This window comes from Calliopsis andreniformis, chromosome 3, assembly GCF_051401765.1.
Source record: "Calliopsis andreniformis isolate RMS-2024a chromosome 3, iyCalAndr_principal, whole genome shotgun sequence".
In the NCBI taxonomy this organism is placed as follows: domain Eukaryota; kingdom Metazoa; phylum Arthropoda; class Insecta; order Hymenoptera; family Andrenidae; genus Calliopsis; species Calliopsis andreniformis.
This window is the reverse complement of record NC_135064.1, coordinates 2,233,290-2,255,774: the sequence shown is the minus strand read 5'-3', so window position 1 is coordinate 2,255,774 and position 22,485 is coordinate 2,233,290. Positions and strand designations below refer to the sequence as shown.

Genomic DNA, 22,485 nt, shown 5'->3' with positions numbered 1-22,485 from the left:
TTTATTCAGAAACAATTATTACTTATTAATAACTAATTGTTAGCTCCTTCCTGAACCCATGCGCACCGCGACATTTATCGGCATGCCTTTATTATAGTATTCGAACATCCCCGAATTAAAAAATTGGAATCGAAAGATGAAAGATCAAAGAGTATGGACATATCTCTTTCAAATTTTTTAATGCCGGAACTGTGGTGCAATTTTGTAAAATAAAAATATTTTGATTTTTTTTGTATTGGAAAAATTCTTTTTTGTATTCTTCGGAATACGAAAAAAATTTATTCACATATGTATTCCTTTCAATATTAACAGAGAAAAAGCTGAATTTTATGTCTTTAATAGATTCGGAGATATAAATTTAAACGTGAAGATAGTTGTCAAAATTGACAAAAATTGTAAACTTTGGGGGCTTGTATTCTTTAAATAATTTCGACCTTATCAAAATCATGCCCTCCTTCCCATTGTACATGAACAACATATTTCAATATTATCAAAATCCTTAACATTGTTGCCAGACCGTTCAGGATAAATATATTTCCAAAGAATACAATGGTTGAAGGGTTGATACAAGGGACGAAACTGACGCGAAATCAATGAGCCGTTGGAATTATTGTAGACGAGGACAGACCCGACGTAAAATCAGGGAGCCTCTGAGGATAGATGGCCTTGCGGACGAAATTGATGTGTAATCAGTGAGCCGCAGGAATGTGAGTTTCGTGAACGCACTCGATACAAAATCAAGGAATCACTAGGATCAGTTTCACAGACGAACTCAAAATAAATTGAGGTGCTGTTGAAGAGGTTGGTAAGTTCAAACAAATGAACTTGATGCAAAATTAGAGTGCTGTAAGAAGGTTCTATACAGACGAATCTAGTGTTATAACTACAGGATGCAAACGAATCTGATGTAAAATCAAATAGCTGCTGGATAGGTCAACTTTCGTGGACGAACTCGAATAAGTCGAGGAGCCACTAGGTTGGATACATTTTTCTTTGGAAGGCGGACGAATCTGATGTGAAATCAGACAGTCGTATGAACTGTTAGTAAGTTTCGTAAAAACATGTAGTTCCCTAATAATTATGTCTTTGCACAAGAGAGATAGTATACTACCAGCTTAAAGTAACAAATATTTTAGTGATCCAAATTCGAAAACATTGCTCTACATATAATAATTATTAATAATTATTTTTGGAAATTTTTCAGCCCTGTTTATGTGTTATTTGTAACTAGAAACATTTTAATCAAGCAACTAATCGTTATTCTGTCACTTTTTTCATTTACTTCACAACAATACAGTTCCTGTTTGTATCGTCTATGGTAAAAGTCTAATCTTTCTATTTAGTTGTAATGAAGTCACTTTCACATGAAAAGAAGAACATGCAAAGTTTCGCTAGCATTGCAGCTGGCTTCTTTAGGGGGTCGAAAGACACACTGAAACTGACGTGTGCCTGGGACGGTGCACTACTTAAGTGTGGTTTATGCATCACTGAGCACCAATGATAAGGTGTTCCGGTTCATTGGACACCAATGGTGATGTTTTTAATTGTACAGCTGAACAATTAAAAAACTGGGAGGAAGGAGCTCCAGATTGGGTTCAGGTGGTAACCAGTATCCCTGTTGATGTTATTGGGATGCTTCATTATCTCCAACGTTTTCTGGTGTTTCTGGGGAAGTAGCCTTTGATCTTGGCTAGGACTTTCGTTTCGTTGAAGAGTATCCTGTGTTCTATTGCCTTTTGATGTTCTGCAACAGCGGATTGTATATATCCCAATCTAGTGCAGCGCTGATGTTTTTTGAGCAACAAAATAGCAAGAAACAACAGTGATGAAGGAAACGCATCTAATGCCTTGTCTACGTCACAGCCAACTCTAGTACTAGCCATGCTGAATGAAAAGTAGTAACACAGCGAGAGTCCTATTTTCCACAGGATAGATGGAGGCACACAGTGCTGCGTACTGTTTCTATCAAGTGCAAAATCGAACTTTTACAGTGTATGCTGTTTTTCACTCAGCATGATTAGTACTATACAAGTGTATTTTTGTTACAAACAAAATGTAAATATTGCGAAAATAGGAGTCTGCTTACTCTGTAAAGAATAGAATGTCACAAAAGAAATTAAAATGAAAAACAGTAACATATCGGGTCTTAAGTTTGACATGAATTCACATTTATCTGTGTTAATTTACATAAAGTCAATTGGGCCAAAATTTTGTTTTATATTGGATTCAATGAATATTAACCCTTAACTATTGACACAAAGTCTGGCAAACTCCTGAACGAAATTTTACTTAAAATTTAAAAAATGCAGGTTTTATTTTCCGTGTAGATTTTTGCATTCTCTTTCTGTAAGTGTAATATATTTTTTAATAAAAATTTGTACTATGTGTTATGTCTAATTCTTATAGTATAGAATAATTAATGTCAGAATAATTTTCCATTGTTAAGAATTAAAGTAATTAATAGATTTATATACATAAATAACATAGAGCGAATAATTGAAAATTAACTTATATATAAATAAGTAATAATTATTTCTAAATAAATCGTAAAAAATTTTTAAAAATTTGTAATTAATTTAGGTACAAAAATGTTCTTTTAAGTGTATATTTATACGTTATTTCATATATATCTTAAAATGAAGAAAAAACTTGAATTATTGTAAAAAATATTGTCTAGGCCAAGATTATTGACAACTTTGTTTTGTATTGTCTTATGCATATATTGTACAAAATAAGCTTGTCTTGTTATTGCCTTGAAATTCAAGACAAGACAAGACAATATCAAAATTAATCTTGGAATCTCGTGCAGCACTACCCTCTGTCAGCTAATAACTTTTTGCGAAGTCACACTCTCAAATCGACCTACTTCGAGAACGATTCAACATTCTAGTGAAATGAATGACGATGTTTATGGGTTCCTTTAACGAGATTCTAGGGTTTACTTTCATGCAGGTAATTTAAATCTAATTCTGTTACGTGCTACGTAACTGATGTAAGCTTTACGAGTACCAGATAGGATCTGAATATGAAAAACTGTTGCGTTGCACCCGCGTAACATGAACACAGCACGTGCATGTAGCAAGAAGAGATTAAAATACTCAAGTATTTTCCTGAGCACCGTTTTGCATTACAGAATAACAAGAAACATTATATATTATGCTATTAGATTAATATTATACTTATATAATTTTATTATTAAATAACTGCATTGCACAATTTATACAAGGCGTTCACAGGCCAAAGTGATTAAATTCCACTTTTTGAATTTTTAAAAATTTTAACACAAAATTACTTGATTGATGCTTAACATTTTATATATAAAATAAATATACATATTTTTGTTTTGTGATGTTAACCGATTTGGCAAATAAGCGCCTCATAACAAAATAGTATTATCAATAACATGAATTATGGTTGGTCGTAAATAAGATATTTTTTGAGCAATTATACATAAAGATACATCTAAAAAATCATTGTGTTAACAAGTTATAATTGTTTGTATATGCTTGGATCGCGGTGTGTTATGAGATTCTGCTAAAGTGGCGAGTTCCATAACATGTCAATTTTCGAAAACATATTTTGGAAGCAAGGATGAAATATTACTAAAGTCTGAAAGTAAGCATATCTAGGTAAGCATAATAAATTACAAATGTACTAAAAATGTATTCGTTTTACAATTAATTGCAGTTTGTGTAAAAATTATAATGTGTTTAAGTACCTCGATTTACCGAAATAAAAAAATTAAAAAATTTTATAGTTTACATTAACAGTAGTATCATTAAACACGAATTTTTTCATATTTTTCGAATTTTGTAACTGTCATTATTGGGTATTACCCAATGCTTTCAAATCAACATTTTCTATTCAAATTGAGTATAGTTATAATTGAATCTATGTATGTATGTATTTTCTGTTTATTTATTTATCTCGTTAATGCATATCAAATACATTTACCTAAGAATACTGCTGTTAGTTACATATCAAGCTTGGTAGAGACTCACACCATAAATACATGCGCACCATGTGGTGGGGATGACTGGCGAAAGATTTCGCTGAAACTCTACATGCAGGGTGTTTCCAAACATGTGGGATATTTTTTGAGAATAGGTTTCACATACATAGACAACAAAAGAAGTTCATATTAACATATGTCCGGAAATGCTTAATTCTTTTAGTTATACCTACGCTATGTTGTGTTGCGTAAAATGCTGACTCAAACGCCGTAAAGAATAAAAAACACGTGACACCTTTGAAGGATAAGATTTAGATAAAAAGCAATGAAAAAAGGTCAAATGCATATATACTCGAAAACGCATAGTGCTTTAGTTACATATTATTTTATATTACGTAAAATGCTGGCATAATTTTTGTCTACACGGTATGTTATCCTCTTTAAGGTCCTATCAGCTAAGGTCTTACTTTCAAGCTTTCACATAAGCAGTGTACGGTCATGAATCTTAAAGAAAGTGTCATATTGCACACATTATAAAATAGCGTATAACTAAAAAACCAAGCGTTTCCGAACACACGTGCACACGAACCTTTTCCTTGTCTTCGTATCTAGAATATATTCTCCAAAAATGTTCCACATGTTTAGAAATTTTTGTGTGTGTATGTATATTTCATTCGTATCAATTAGAAACAAAAGGGTAAACTTTGCAAAAACTAATTAAATCTCAACAAAAACGCTGTTGGTACAAAAATATTTGCCAAATACATTAGCAGTAATCGTGGTTATTCCAGTCTTACAGTCAAATTTGTTAGAATTTAAGTGGTGTACTTACGCTGTATCGTTTAAAATGGCGTATACTATATATATATATTGAAACACTTATTTATTTATATAATAATTATAAATGTAAGCTAATATGTATAAATCACGCATTCATGACCGTTACATTCAACCATTCGTCGTCAGTTAACAAAACCACCCAACGCCACACGTTACCAATAACATCCAACCGGCTCAGGTGTGCCAATCTAAGCCGAAGGTGATGATTATTTTCTCACAAAATCAAATTAGGTTATGTACATTAGCGATTAGCATCATTTTAGGAGTCATAGACAAATTAAAAGATTAAACTAAAAGTTTAACTTATTGGATTCTTTTGCAAAACAAATGAATGAAAAACTATCATTGAAACTTACGATTGCGATGTAATACAATTGAGCAAATGTATTAAACGAATGTTTTTACACTTACTGAGTTTATGTTGAGATTGTAATTTACTTAATTGCAATATGAAAACCGAAACATTCTACACACGCTATGTGTGTGATCGGTGCATACATACTTCTTTCTAAAAAAATATAACTGATATAAAAATATAGAAAACTTGCTCAAAGACTTGCTTGTTATTAATTACATCATTATGAATAATGATTCCGATGAAAAAGGGCCCACCAAGTATATTCCAGGTGTAATTTTTCAATTTGTTTATGACTCCTAACATAATGTTTATATCGCTGATACATTAAACTATTCGCTGATTTACTTGGCTTTATTTGACTTCGTTATTTTATAAGATCGAAATAACCACGATTTCTGCGAATGCATGGCGAACATTTTTACAATAACAGTGTTTTTGTTGGGATTTACTCTATACTTAGTGCTACACGAGATTTTAAGATTAATCTTGATATTGTCTTGTCTTGTCTCGAATTTCAAGACAATAACGAGACAAGACTACTTTATACAATATATAAGACAATACAAGACAAAATTGTCAATAATCTTGGCCTAGACAATACTTTTTACAATAATTCAAGTTTTTTCTTCATTTTAAGAAATATGGGTCATTCCACGCGAAATCGGGCACGTTTCGGAGCAAGTTCTTGTAATTTGCTCAAATTTGAATATGTTGTAGTCTTTAACGATATTTAAACGTGCCCTAAAGGATTTTTCAAAATTTTGAAAATTGTCGATTTTACAGCTGTTTGAAGTTAAGTGCTACCTTTTTTTTAAAAAATTATAGCTATTGAACTAGTAAGCGGATGGAGATGAGCTTTACGGTGCTTATAGAGAAAACATTGAAGTTTGTAAAAAAAATTATTTCATTTAAAAAAACTTGTTTTTTAATCATCTTTTTTGCAATTATTTTAAACAAATGCAGGTTTTTAAGATGATGCGCGATTTTAAAAATCTGAAAAAAAAGGAGAATATAGTTTGATCCTTCCCCTTGATGGACAAACTTTCAAAAAGATGGACATTTTAAAATTGGCCCTGTGAAAATTGCCGAAAGTTGACGCTGCGTCGAGTAGCACTGCTGTGGCCGGCACGTCGTCGCTGGCAGCCTACTCGACTCCAGCGGGCGAACGTGCGTTATTATTTGGAATCAAGGCGACTTCACCCAACATTACTCTACATTATGTCCGAGCATTTGCAAGGTTTAATGCAATCAATAAATATTGGTAACTCAATCTTCGTCTTATTCTTGAAAACATAAATATAATCTCTTAAATCCTAGCTTTCATTTCGAAGATTTTGGTATTAATGCAGAATGGCACTTTTTTGCAACTTCACATGGCAAAAATGAATGTGAACTTGTCAATAAGAATCATTGACAAAGAGTGAGTTACCAATATTTGCCGCCTTGATCGCAAATAATAACGCACGTTCGTCCGCTGGAGTCGAGTAGGCTGCTAGCGACGACATGCCCGCCACAGCAGTGCGACTCGACGCAGCGTCAACTTTCGGCAATTTTCACAGGGCCAATTTTAAAATGTCCATCTTTTTGAAAGTTTGTCCATCAAGGGGAAGGATCAAACTATATTCTCCTTTTTTTTCAGATTTTTAAAATCGCGCATCATCTTAAAAACCTGCATTTGTTTAAAATAATTGCAAAAAAGATGATTAAAAAACAAGTTTTTTTGAATGAAATAATTTTTTTTACAAACTTCAATGTTTTCTCTATAAGCACCATAAAGCTCATCTCCATCTGCTTACTAGTTCAATAGCTATAATTTTTTAAAAAAAAGGTAGCACTTAACTTCAAACAGCTGTAAAATCGACAATTTTTAAAATTTTGAAAAATCCTTTAGGGTACGTTTAAATATCGTTAAAGACTACAACATATTCAAATTTGAGCAAATTACAAGAACTTGCTCCGAAACGTGCCCGATTTCGCGTGGAATGACCCATATATAAAATGATGTATAAATATACACCTAAATGAACATTTTTGTACCTAAATTAATTACAAATAGTAAAAGTTTTAAAAATTCTTTATGATTTATTTAAAAATAATTATTACTTATTAATAACTAATTGTTAGCTCCTTCCTGAACCCATTCGCACCGCGACATTTATCGACATGCCTTTATTACAGTATTCGAATATATAAGGTAATTTTCAATCGATCAATTCGATCTATGTTGTTTATGTATATAAATCCATTAATTACTTTAATTCTTAACTACGGAAAATTATTATGACATTAATTATTCTACACTATAAAAATTAGTCGTAACATATAGTACTATTTTTTATTAAAAAATATATTACACTTACAGAAAGAGAATGCAAAAATCTACAAGAGAAATAAAACCTGCATTTTTAAATTTTAAGTAAAATTTCGTTCAGAAGTTTATCAGACTTTGTGTCAATAGTTAAGGCTTAATATTAATTGAATCCAATATAGAAAAACAATCTTGGCCCAATTGACTTTATGTAAATTAACACAGGACATAAATGTATATTAAATATAAAATATCTCTAGTAATAACGCCTTATCTTTATTCATGTCAAATTTAAGACCTGATATATTACTATTTTTCATTTTAATTTCTTTTGCGACGTTCTATATTTTACATAATAAGCAGACTCCTATTTTCGCAATGTTTACATTTTGCTTGTAACGAAAATACGTTCGATACGTAAGCACAGCCGACTCTAATACTAACCATGCTGAATGAAAAATAGCAACACTGCGAGTGTCCAATTTTGGACTCGATAGAAACTGTACGCAGCATTGTGTGTCTCTGTCTATTCAATATTTTTACAAGTATTGTCTTGTCTTGGCTCTAGTGCAGCATTATTTATACTTCACTAAAACTCTTAAAGATCAACAAGTCATAAACGTATAATAAAAAATTTACCCATTTTCAATTATTGTTACTGTCTTCTCAACGAAACGTCTTTTCCACGAATGTATTAACGTAGGTGTTTTATCTATGATACAATGCATTTCACTTTATGAGAGACGCGAATATGTGTGGGTATTAGCTATCGGCTTCGTTCGCTTTACCTAGATTAAATTATAATCTCGTTTTCAAAGATAAAAGTGCTGTGAGTTACAGCAGTAAATGTCCTTACGGTGATAGAAGGATCGTTTTAGCGCCCACACTTTAAAACGTTGAAATTCTTACAATAGCACTAACCGTGAATTAGAAGATCGTCAAGGAAATTATAATTACTAATAGCAAGGGATTTGTGCAAAATTAAACACTGGAAAGTATACCACATTATGCCGAATACAGTAAGTGGATTTTAGTCAATTCATAATTTTATCTTATTAATTTTATTCTTGACTCCAAAGGATCTTCTTTTATAGTAAGCACATGAAATAAATAAAATCGTAAAATGGTACAAGTACAAACTACACTTTTGCAAAAAAATATAGAACAATAGATAATTAAATATTTCAATTTACATATAATTTATGTTTCTAACACTAATATAACAGTTGATTTGAACATTGTGTCATTGAGCTACAATTTTTTACATTAACTTGCGCAGAAATTTGTACCATGTAAAAAATATACTACAGTGTATACGTATAAGAGGAAAAAAAACAAAAAACATTCAAATTTATGTTTTCGATGTCGATATCAATTTTTTGCTTAAATTCTGTAGTTAGTAAAACAGTATGATCTATCAAAGTTAAATTTTCAACTTTAATACTATTTTATGAATTTGTGTCGTCTCAAACCCTTATTTTTATGTAAAAGACTTATTTTAATGCCCCGTCTTCTTTCTGAAAATATAAATTCTATATTTCAGGATCTCAATTAAGGCCTTGATTCAGATTTTTGGAAAATATGTCGTACATCGTTTTGCCGTACAAGCACGAAGTTAATGCACTTTAAACTGATATTTGTACTGTGCAATTATTTCATGCAATATTATTATATTATTGTATTTAGTCTTCTCATTTAAAATAATTTATATTCTGGTATGTTCGAATTCTATAATCGGTTCATATTAGCATACCACGTACTTATCTACATTGGTAACCAACAGTATCCGGATATTTGTTTATATTTAACTGCATATAACTTACATTTCAAATGTTAGAAGAAGTTACGATGACTTTATAATTTGTTACTTTAATACTATGTATATTTAGGTATCACGCGATAAGATTGTTTTTTATATAGATAAATTAGTTTATTTAAGTTCCTACAAATTTGTAATGAACAAAATTTTAATAACAAAATGTATAAAAAAGTTTGTTTAATTTCCATAAATGCCAAATTTAGTGAAACTATCTTATTAAATTATAGAAACATGTCGAAATGCATACAAGAAATTTAGAACAAAACTAGTTCATAAATAATTAAAAGACCCATAGAAAGATTAGTTCAAGCGATAATACTCAATCATGGAGGAGTATCGATGTATCACATATTTAATTTTAACCTATTATTGATATGTTTCAAAATCAGTAGTTCTGCATCCTTAACTTGTTTATTCCGGAAGAAACTGATGAATAGACTAGATTTTTATGCAAAATCAACTTTTTATAGATACATTTTAATAAACAGAATCTGAGTAAAAACTAATTTCTGTTCTTAAGTAATGTGACTTAAGAAACTACTAAGAAACTACTAGACCTAAGAAACTACTTTACTTTTGACATTTTATGTATAATATTCTTGTATATAGAGTATATTTTTTTACATATTTGAATTTTCGATAAATGCATCAAAATCCACTGTCTAGTGATGCAAATTACTTTTTATCATTCTTTTGTGGGCTGTTACTTCACATTATTAAATATTCGGACACTTTTGATCAGTAGTATACGTACTTCACGCTACAGTCTGTTACTCAAGTATAATATGAAAATAAGAATAGGCCACCGTACGATCGTATATGTTAATGTACCAACCACAGTCGAGGTTCATTCTATTAGGAATATTCGGTACTGTTTCATGATTAATATTCGAATAATCTGCATTCCATAAACGTCATGAACAATGCAGTCGAGAGAGACATGGTCTCCATCTTGGTTCGTGCCCGAGGACCCAGTATTTCATTCAACTCTTTTCCGTTTCTGAACCATCTCAAATCACGGTTTGAGCATCAGAAAAGGAATATGGTTATATGGAAATTGAAGTCTCGATTTTGGAAACAGAAACATTTGAAATGATTATCACAGGGTTAATTATTATCTCTGTAGTCTGTAGTATATGTTACAGGATGTTCCGTTTTCATGTTTTTGGAATGAAAATTTAAATTCGAGAGGTTAAATTCGAAAATTTAAATTTCGAAAGGAGGGTATATACATACCTGTGTATTTTTTAATAACAGTTTTCACTATAATGAATGTTCAAATAATCCTCCACCTCATTGTAAACACTCTATTATCGCCTTTTTTACGTTATTTAACACATTACTGACGGCATGCTGTCATACACAAATACACAGCTTTAATCCGGGAAGTTACCAACAAACTATGCTATGCTAAGCTTAAAAATATTTGTTTCAATACAATATCCATACATACAATAGTATAGCATAGCATAGCACATCTTACCTTAGCTTGCTAATGGATTCTTGGCTTTATTTTCTGCACATTATCAACGCTTTGAAAACAACAAATATCGATTCACGTCTACTATCATTACTTCTTCAAGAGCGAAAGACGTCGATTCATGTTTATGTTAATAACATATGAGGACAGACTCGAGTCTTCTTCCGTAATCTCAGATACTTCGAGATTTAACATTATAAATATGACAAAATTATTTAAAGGAGAGTGACCGAAGTCAGACCACCAATTGGTTCCTCTTGTATAACTTTTTTTATGACAAAAAATCCTTTGATTAAGTGTCTACAAACCTGCTTTGATACAACTCATGTAAAAAATGACAGTGGAGAGCATTTTCAAGTGTTCAAAATCATGGTTTAGAAAAAAGGATCTAAAGTCGGACCCCCTATTTCTCTCATATTAAGACTGCCTAATGTAAATTCTTTTGTGCAAAAAATAAAAATAGACTTTCGTTGTGTATTAGTATGTTTTATTTACGATAAACTTTAATACTTTCTTTGTTAGTTCCAGGACCAAAGTCCTTCACAAAACGTATAGGATATGGCATTATTGGTCATTTGAAACTTAATTAATCACTTAAAAGTGCATGTAAGTCCGCACTTTAGGAAAATAGATTGATTTTGGACGCATATAATTTTTGTTATTTCTACCCTATCAGTACAAATTAAAAGTGAAAAACTAATACAATTTAGTACTTAACAATTTGGAAATCAAATTATGTCGAAGAGAGGACACAATAAAACAACCTTACAAATCACAAACATGGAATTACACACGTCACTTACTAATGTTGAATAACAAATGAACGCATGTAATTCCATTGTTTTGTGACACTATTCTAAACTAGTTACCGGCTCATCATTTGAATACAACACATACTTAACGAAATCAATTTTTCCTTTACCATCTCCTTAACTGGCTTCGTGGAAAATTAAGCACAATTTATCAATATAGCTTACAAATGAGTTATACAGGTTTAAACGATTCATATATTACAAAGTAGTTCAACAATGAAAGCAAAAATTTGAATTCGAGATCAATGGAGTTCGATGTAGAACAATCGTTCACATTAAAAGGTCTATAGGTATAACTTTTTTTTCGATACGATATTCAACGGAATAATGTGCTTGTAACGTCGCTAATTCGATTGTATCGCTTAACCTTTCACAAATACGAAGAGGGAGAGTAACCATGTAACCAATTACGTTGGTCCAGAATTGCGCAAGAAGGAATGTAGAGTCGTATGCTAATCGTTCATTGCGCGAAATGAAAAGAAATTAGGCGCACGCTCATTAGGACCGCGAACGTTGCCAAATACATACCGATCCAGATTATTCAGATCACTCTCATTATCTCGGAGGTCAGGGCAAACTGGAAGTAGAAATGAATTCCAGCGGGTAACTTTCACGTTGCGTAACGCGTGTCTTGTCTTTCATTCCGTGCACATGAGTGTACGCACGAACGTGCATCAAGCATGTGATAGATACTACCTTATAGGCAAATGAATTTCGCGAAAAAGTAGCATATAATTGATTCTGTAGAATTGTTTATACCGTGAGTTACTCTATAGGGTGTTCATGAATTCCAAGCTTTATTTAAATACATATATACGTATGCTACTATGCGTTTCGTCTACATCTGTGATTGGCCGAATTGGCGGTACATCAGTGTTAAATTACTTCTTGGTCGTTTGAACAGGTTATATAGGTATGTTTCTTTTGAAGATTGCACATAGAACACTTTATTATATGTTTCGCAAAATTAAAAAATTTCTGATAATAATAAAAATTTGGGTTGAAATTGAAAAAGATCTAACAAACGCATTCACTATAGTATCAACTAATTGAAAAACAAGAATTCAAGTTGCTTTTATTAAAATTCAATGTTGTTTCAACTACTTGCTGTATTAAATCTTATGTCAATAACCAAAATTATTGACCTTTAAAGAAAATATACTTTATTCAGAATGATATTAAAAGACATTTTTTCGAATATTTTATTTCAAATAAGAATTTATAAGAGAGAAAAACCAAATAACTAAATAAAGAATAAAGTAGGTACATGTTCTTTTTCGTAAGATGCTACTGATAAAAATGTGCGAAACATCGATCTCGACATCAAGGTGTTTTATTCTTATTTTCACCACTATTACAATATTGCTATAAATATGGGTTAGAATTGCTTCATGAGTGAAAACAAAGTGATTTATTATGATTACTAACCAAGCTGTTGACTACAAAGATACATGGTCTACTGTACTCATAATTAAATATCCTACAGTCATAACCCAGTGCCTTTATGTTTGTAGATATCTCATGTAGTATCCACTACTCAAAGCTCAAAATCATATACTCAAATGTCAAACAAGTTATAAAGAAGGATAATGGATCCCTGACCACTGTTCAACGAACTGTTGTGCAAGGCAACGTTCTCGTGTCGTGACCAGTCTTGTTTTCAACGGTACGCTCAAGAATGCTCGCCATTACCGACAATTTCGCATGCAAATTCCATCCGCTTCCCTCCGAAAGCCTGAGATCACAATAACGAACGATCGACATAAGCAAATTGCCGCTTCTTTAAAAGTTCACGCCGACTTTTTCCTCTCGATATCGCGTGGCCGTTCGTGCTGCTCGTTACTTGCACGCGTGATTACTTGGAATTAATGGTTCTTGCAAGTGGATCGAACAGAACCGTGCAATTTTTCAGTGGTCAACGTTGAGAAAATGCTAGGTAGTGCATTGTGCTTTTGCTTCTTCGGCTTCTTCGGCTTCCTTAATGATCACGTGTATTTTTGGAATGTGTATCTTTAAATAAAACTGAATTCTCGGTAGGAGCTTGATTTAACAACTCGATTTAATTTGTGTTCGTGTGTTTCTCATCCAAGTAAGCCTGCATACCTTGAAACGCATGCGTGCCTAATCGACTATCTCATACAATAAATGATGCGCTGCTTTTTTTATTTGTACCTTTCAATATTGCTCTGTACACATAACAATGTTTCTCTCTACAGGATATCTGAGAACTGGTGGCACAAGCGGAAAGGGAATTATTCTGCATGAAAATGCTTCGTTTTCAAGAAAATTAATCTTGAATTTTAACCGAGTATAAGTGTGCCAAACAAGTGTACAGTTTTAGGTATTTGAGAGCTAAAAGAGGAAAGGGGAAGCTCCTAGCCTACCATAGACAGTTAGTAGTCTAACCGGGTCATTCCACGTCACTTTTATATATCAATGCCATGGATTGTTATAATATTGAAATATATTGCAGTCCATGTGCAATTAAGGTTGGGTTAAGCCATTATTTTAATAATTTCGAAATTATTTAAGAAGATTTTTACGACAACTGAAGGATGTACATATCTGGATCGTACCAAATTGATTGTATCAAATTTTTCCTGAACCATTTTTTTCAGAGTTTTTATAATATCATCTTCAGTTTTTTATAGATAAACCTGTAATTTTTTACAGCTATCTTTTAGCGGGTGCTGGGACGAATTCAGCAAACATCATACCAAATTTTTTTTTAACTTAAAGGGACGAAAGAAAATTCTCATTTGGAAGATTTTTGCAAGATTGTACTAAAGAGGAATCGCAAGCCACGCTGTTGTACACTTTCCAGAACTGTTGATAGATTAGTATTTGTCGTTATTGACTCGATTTTTCGTGTACTGTTTATAAACATTACGTTCTGTACTAATTGAATGAATCGATATGAATATCGAACGTGAACAGTTACTAGTCTTTCGCGATGTACGTGTACGTGCACTGCATTTCATGATGATTTATAGTACCAACGAAAAGATCGAGATACTCCTAATCTACGGAGAGTGCGGGAGTAATTCTGTGTTGGCTCATGAAAAGTACGCTGTACGATATGCTACTAGGCGACATCCTTCACTTGCATATTCGAACGAATAATTTAAATCCACAATTTAAATCCACGATAGAAAGTCTATCCAAAAACTAAAACGAATGATCCAAATGCACGTGCTGTTTTAGCTGCAGTGGCAAACAACCCGCAAAAGACGTATTCTGCATCGTAACCGTTTTCATCCTCTTCATGTGTCATTATATCAAGAACTTCATGGAAATGATTTTCATAATCATGTAGTGTTTTGTCGATGGGCATTAGAACAAGTACAAACTGATGTTTTATTTGCTTATGAAGTGCTGTTTACGGGCGAATCGACATTTACAAATCATGGTGAAGTAAACACCAGAAACTTGCATTACTGGTTGATAGAAAGTCCTCATTGGCTACGACAAGTGGGAAGACAACATCCATGGAGCGTAAATGTCTGGTGCAGAATGATCGGGAACTAGATAATTGGACCTTATTTTATTGACAGTACACTAAATGGCCAGAAATACGCTGCATTCCTTGAGAATAAATTACAATTTCTTTTTTGATGAAGTGCCGATATTGTATCGTAATGAGATGTGATACCAACATGACGGTTACCCAGCACAGTACATTACAAGTACTCGACAGGAAATTTTCTAGACATTGGATTGGTCGTCACGGGGTAGTCAATTGACCAACTCGTTCTCCCGAACTTACTCCGTTAGATTTCTTTTTATAGGATACACTGAAAGAAAAAGTTTATAACGAACCTCCAATAACACCGGAAGATATGCAACAGAGAATTGTAGATACATGTTTAACTATCAGTGCAAACATCATAGAAAGATCTAAGCAGTTATTCCTTAACCATTTGCGCGAGTGTATTGCAACTAGTGAACACCATTTTGAACATCGCTCCAATTAAGGTAAATGATACTTTTTTAATGTTTCTTTATTTTAAATGAAAAAAATATTTGTTAAGATGCTTGCTGAATTCGTCCCAGTGTCTGCTAAAAGATGGCTGTAAAAAATTATAGGTTTACCTATAAAAAACTGAAGGTGATCCTAAAAAATCCGCAAAAAAGGTTGAGAAACAATTTGTTATAATAATTTTAAACCTCTCTTTGAACCATGCTATATTAACCAAAAAAATTTCCAATTGAACCACCAGCAGCAGATTAATCTAAACTAATCATGCTTCGTAATCCATCGTATACATATATATAATACATATAAAATAATGGCATTAGCACCGCTTATGCTTCCATATATGTATGAAGCCCGGGGATAGTCAAATACACATATATCAGATGAATCTTTAAATTTAATTTTCCCAAAAACCAAGCAGCATATAAAAAGATTATATTTTTTACTTTCAGTTTAACCCAATCACCTTTTTCTCAATTGTACCACACGCTCTGTCACATCACATACGTTGAGAAGTTAATAATATCTTCAAAATAAGCGGTTAGGAAATTGCGAATGATACATAGTTTGATTCTAAGTGACACATCTTCAAATTCGATACCTCGTCTGGAAAGAACTTCTGCTCCCTTTTTTTAAATAATTAAATTGCATATAACAGTATTTTACAAATATATTACATATTTTACACATGGATATATTTTAACTCTTTTCTACTTTTGTACTTTTCTACTTTTCTACTACTTAACAGTCAAGTTCGAGAATTAGTTGCTACTCAGTTAGATCGGCCTAAAGTTCCCTTTCGAGTCTACAGTTTAACCTCATAAAATCTGCGAGTAGATATTAACACCAGTATTAACATGGAGCATTAAAATCGTACACTTTTCGCGACAACACTACATTATGTGTGTTATGTGTTATATATATACACTTGTGCGTAAAGGCTGATTTTAAAATATACTAAAGTATTCATTTCAATTTTTCTAGATTGCTTTCAAACTCATAATTATCTTAAGAGATCCTATTCGAAGTTTACAGATCCCTCACGATACAGCTTAGCCGCTCAAGTTGTATCAATTAGTAATTAACAAATTACACATCAGATTCGTCTGCATCCGCTTACATCCAAAGAAAACTGTATTCAACCTAATGGTTCCTCGATTTATTCGAGTTCGTCCATGAAAGTTAACCTATCCAGCAGTTATCTGATTTTACATCAGACTCGTCTGCATCCTATAGCTATCTATAACATCAGGTTCGTCTGTATATCATTCAACCTCCTTATACCATCCTGATTTTGCATCAAATTCGTCTGTTTGAACTCGTCAACCTCCTTAACAGCACCTCGATTTAGTTTGAGTTTGTCTGTGAAACTGATCCTAGTGATTCTCTGATTTCGCATCAACTGCGTTCACGAAACTCACACTCCTGCGGTTCACTGATCACACATCAATTTCGTCCGTTGTACCAACTAACACTTCAGTCACTATATTCTTTGGTCTATCCTCGCTGCCTTCTCGCGCTGCTCGTGTCCCGTCTCGTAATAATACTGTTATTAGTTTCCAAAGATGTATATAGAGACTTGTTTTGATTGTTCATAAAAAATACGCATAAAAATATTCCACTAAATGTCATTACTCCTAAACCCATCCCTAAAAATTTCATAGAAATTTCTGAGGGTCTCACCAGTAGCGGATTTACGCACTGGCGGTCACCTTAAACAAAGTCCCGAAAAACATGTACGTATGCAGTATTTCACCAGAAATTCCATACATGCAACAGTGTAATTGAACAGAATAGCATTAGCAATAACTACCAAAAATTTGTAGCAAATTGGATAAAATTCTACTAAGTTATTGTTAGCTTTTAGCACCGAGAATGTGGATTATACAGCTATATTATTATCGCAATAAATGTAAAATAGATGTCTTTCCAAATACTTCATCCAAATATTCTTAATTTTATGTGTATTTAATTTTGTATAAAAATAAAACAATATGTATTGTCCGTAATTTATGTATTATAATGTGGCTCCAAATCTTTGAAGTTCCAAAGAAAGAAGTCTCGAGCCTCTTGAAAAGTAGGTTCGCCATTGCCACCTTTTAATAAATCGAGAAATGAAAATATTTGGGAAATTGAAAAGATCATGCGTGACTTGTGTCGCTTGCCGACAACTTAAACAGTTCAATCTCAGCATTTCGAGAGCGAGAGAGTAAGCGTCACATCTCCCTTTTCTCTCAACTTTTCTCAACTGGTCGATGCACTGAGCTCGTGTATGCGTGGCTCGAGTAATCGTATGTATAGTGAAGGGGGAAATTTTCTAAATCGCGTTCCCAATTCAGAATCATACAGTGTCTCCATCTCGCCTTTATTAGATAGTTACGTGTTTGTAGGTAATACTATTCCTGTAACGAAAACTATAACAGCAGATACCGACCTGGCAATCTCATAAACTCACGTAACTACTCTACCTCCTTAATCTTACCACGAGAAACTTTTTAGACGCACTAAAATAAATGCTATCACTTTTTAACAAAGGCAAGTATGTGAGTCGTGCCAGTTCTACATGGTGGCATTAAAGGACACTAATTAATGTCCTTATTTTAGTAAACATCCCAGAAGTTATTTAAAAAATAAGAACCTGGTCCCTAGATACAATCCTAGTCCATATTCCAACCTTCTCCTCTAATAAATGGACGCAATTTTAGGTGCACTAAAAGTCGATGACATAATATCTATAGGATCTTAGAGAAGCAACCCTAGGATAAGTCGTCTACATAACTAGAACTTTCTAGCTATACTTTTTCTACAAGTTCCCAGGACCATTCATAGTCCTTAATGTTACAGCGTATCTGATAAATGTGTTGCACTGCGAAAGGAGTTTCCGTCCCTTTCCACTGATTGTGAGTGAAGGAATTCAAACGGTAACGTGGGGACGCTCTACTCCTGGGGACTCGAATGAGTATCGTCACGTAAGAATGTAATATTACCGCGTGAAAGGTGATTTTTGCTTCACAATGGCTGTGGGACTAGGAAACCAGCATAGTTTAAGAAGAGACGATTACACATAATTCAAGTGTTTCAGTGTATACCCGCAGAGTTATCAAGATTGATGATGTGCCAACACCTTTGTGTCATAATAACAAAGTTTTTAATTCTTGTACTTGTTATCTGGATGACCTGATGTGCATTTTACATTAGCTGTACTTTAGAGAAAGCCTGGGATATTTCTGCGTTTCAATATTTCGGTAACGCTCATATAATGTACCGGAAGGTTCCAAATAACTTAGTAGAATGTTTGAATATTCAAATATGGAACAAAAATAAACTTCAGGAATAAACTATAAGAAATAATATTTTTCAAAAAGAAATACAAGAAGTTTAATAGAGGATTACTTGTACAGGAAGTCCATCGAATACAAGCGTACGGAGAAACAGTTTTGGGTGCTTGAAGGGTACATGGGGTACAAGGAACTCTCACGGTCTCACTACTGAGTTTCTCTATCGCAAGCTAGAAGCACTCCTTTTTCCCCATTTTCCCGCCACCCCCAGTGGTTAAAACTGTACGTTGGTACACTCGTACTTGATTAAAATTCAGAGTCAATTTTCTCGAAAATGAAACGTAACACTTAAAAAATACAGTAATGTTGCGGACGAGAGCCGCTCTCGGGTCTGGTCGCGGCTCTCGTCCGCGACTGGTAGTCGATTCGGCTTCCTTTGCTCTCGGTCGCCGAGATAATTGGTACACGACCGGGGAAGCAAAAAAAAGGGTCTCGCTCGAGCTCGATGCCCGAAATCAATGACGTCAGAAAAGACAAGGATAGCATTAGGAATTTAATAGGAAAAATTGAAGTTCCTTATTTGCAAACAGATTTTCACGTAAGTAACACCAATCGATTCCTTGTGTTCTCCCGATAAAAATGATATCAAATACGATATGATTCCTATTATTTATAATAAAGATATTTAAATAATAAACGTTGGAACCCTGCGACGGTTACGGAGAATCGTCAAATTTACTTTTCTATCAGTTCTTTACGAGCTAAAAATGACATAAACAGAATTTATGTATATTATATTTAATCGATGTCGGAAAGAAGATATTAAAAATAAAAAAATAAAAATTTCTAAACATTTAAAACGGAACTTATATACATACTTTTTGTATTACGCTTTCATTTTCTTAATAATTTCAGTCATTAAATAATTAAACACAAAAATATGAGGGAATACATAATAGGGAGTTAGCCCTACGACGAGAGCCGCGTTCGTCGAATCGACTACCACTCGCGAGCGAGAGTCGCGCTCGGGTCTAGTCGTGCCTTAGAATCGACTACCATTCACGGACGAGAGCAGCGCTCGGGACTGGTCGTGCTTAAAATCGACTACCACTCGCGGACGAGAGTCGCGCCCGGGTCTGTTTACGAGCATGACCTTTCGTTCTACAAACCAAGTTTTATGTATCTTTGTTAAAAATAATCGGAATCATGTCGTGTTTGACATCATTTTAATCGGGAGAGCACAAGGAATCGATTGGTGTTACTTGCGTGAAAATCCGTTTGCGAATAAGAAACTTCAATTTTTCCTATTTAAATCCCTAATGCTATCGTTGTTTTTTATGACGTCCTTGTTCTCGGGCGTCGAGCTCGAACGCGATGGTTCCAAGAATTGGTTTCTCGGCGGCACGTGTCAAACGAGGTAGTGGGGATAAACCACGGCTCTCGTCCGTGTAGACGAAACGGCTCTCGTCCGCAACATTACTGTACTATTCTACTTTTTTAACATATTTTTCCACGTAAAATCATCTCCTTTCCGCTTATACTGCCAGTTATGGGACACACTATATGACTCTACGATTAAGCTTTAAAGAAGCTGGTCGGTTTTGTATAGTAAAGCAAAACAAAAACCAAGAATGAGGAAAAAGTGTTTAAGGCAACATTTTACAGTCATTAATTGTTGAAAAATCGCCTAAAATTCGCATGAATGTGTCTGACTTGGGACCTATCCTCCTGCCTACATACAGTAATCTGGTCAGGCCATATGTGTGTGATTATTCACAGACAGTATGTTGTCGCGTGAAGTGTATGATTTTAATCCACGGTGTTAACGCACCGCACTTATGCCGACTCGCGGATTCTATGAGGTTAAACATAGACTCGAAAGGGAACTTTAACCCGATCTAACTGAATAGCAACCAACTCTGACTTGACTATCAACGTGACGGTACTGTGTTGGACCCGTTAAGGTTTAAAATCTCAGGGTTTGTATAGGCCGAAAAAGTCAGGTATAAGGATTGTATGACTGTAGGTACTCCTGGATATTTAAAGAGAGAAAAGAGAGGCGTGAATATAAGAACAATTGCTAGAATGAGATGTGGGAATGAAGAAGAAAGGAATAGATAGTGGTTGGACGAGGAAAGTGGGAAATGCGTGTTATGCGGTACGAAAGAAGAGAATTTTCAACACCTGATAAATGAATGCAAGAAGTGTGAGAGAGTGACAATACAGGTGAGCGAATTATTGAATGAGGATGGCAATAACAGAGCGATAAAATGGATGAGGAGTGTGAAAAGCAAACAGAAGGAGCGAATGAGAAAGAATGAATGACAGCGCGAAAAAAGATGTAATGACCAAGTTCCCTAATCTAGGTCAGCAGGCTGATTTGATTAATAAAACTAAATATAGGCCGAAAAAATGAGTGGAGATTCGTTAAAAATTTTCATATAAAGAAATATATCACGATTGATACAGCGTCGTAGTTGCTATTCAGCTGCAGGGGGTCGCGTTTTCGTTAATGTAAACGAAAAAAACGAGAGTAATAGGGCGTTTTCGTTTAAGAGGCAGAGACTTGAATGTTTGGTAGAGTAATAGAAAATATTCTCTGTACATAACAATTATAAAATATTCAAGGTAACATATTTCTATTTATCGTTCATGATTTTAGTTTGGCGCATTATGAGCTCATATTTGCTGGTAACATTACCCTTCGCTAGTAGTTCGCAGAGTTTTTACGCAAACCACCTTTTAGAACACGCCGTCTAAAGATTAAACATATATTGAATGTGTACATTATTCTAACATGTACATATGTAAATATTCCTTATTTAATACTATAAGTTACAGTACCTGAACAAATTAAAAGTAAATATCTATTAAAATGTGAAATAGCAGCCATCAATTTAAAATTTTTAATATTGAAGCAAACAGTCAGATAAAGGTTTATTCGAACAAATTTTGGACAAGTTTATAAATAAAATAGATCAATTACATGAATGTATTTCTTTCTACGTGTGAATGTGTGTGGGTGGTATTATACTGTAAAAGTACTATTTCTGTTAAATACATAATTACAGCAGTTTAGTGCTTTGTAATGAAAAAGGTTAAACTCTTAGTCTGTGCTCATGGACACTTGCGGTCAGCACCATGAAAACAATAGCATATAAAAAATTCAGCTACTTTGTAACGCCCTTTTTCCTTAAGAAGTGTGTGCGGTCATTAAATATGAAGAGATAGTTATCCAAGATCAAACATCGCGCCACTTGATTTTTACTTACGGGGAACATTAAAAGAAAAGATTTACCATACAAAAGTTAATTCGTAGTGCATTCACTAAAATTAAAGAAAATCAAGAAGGAGAACCTAATACATTCAATTTCTTAGTCCTATATTTATGAGAGTGGGTAAAAAAATTGTCCGCTATTATATTCGTATTTTTAATCTAATTTTTTAATAAAACATTTTTGAGCCTATTTTTGAATAACATTTTTCACTTATGTATATTCGTAGAATATACTGACATCGTTTTGCTGAAAAAGACTGGGACATATACTACTGTAAAACTTTCTGTGAGTGTTCAAATAGTTTACATTATCCTTACATTAGTACCTGAAACTACATCGATAAATTCAAATACTAGAACCTATTCTTTAATTTTGAAATTATGT

The 22,485-nt window shown here is 33.4% G+C and overlaps 1 protein-coding gene across 2 annotated transcripts in view; it reads right to left on the bottom strand.

The window, feature by feature from the left end:
* The window catches only part of LOC143188845 (uncharacterized), a 100,594-nt gene that overhangs the window by 7,020 nt on the left and 71,089 nt on the right, over window positions 1-22,485 (bottom strand). The gene's annotated exons all lie outside the window — the stretch shown is intronic.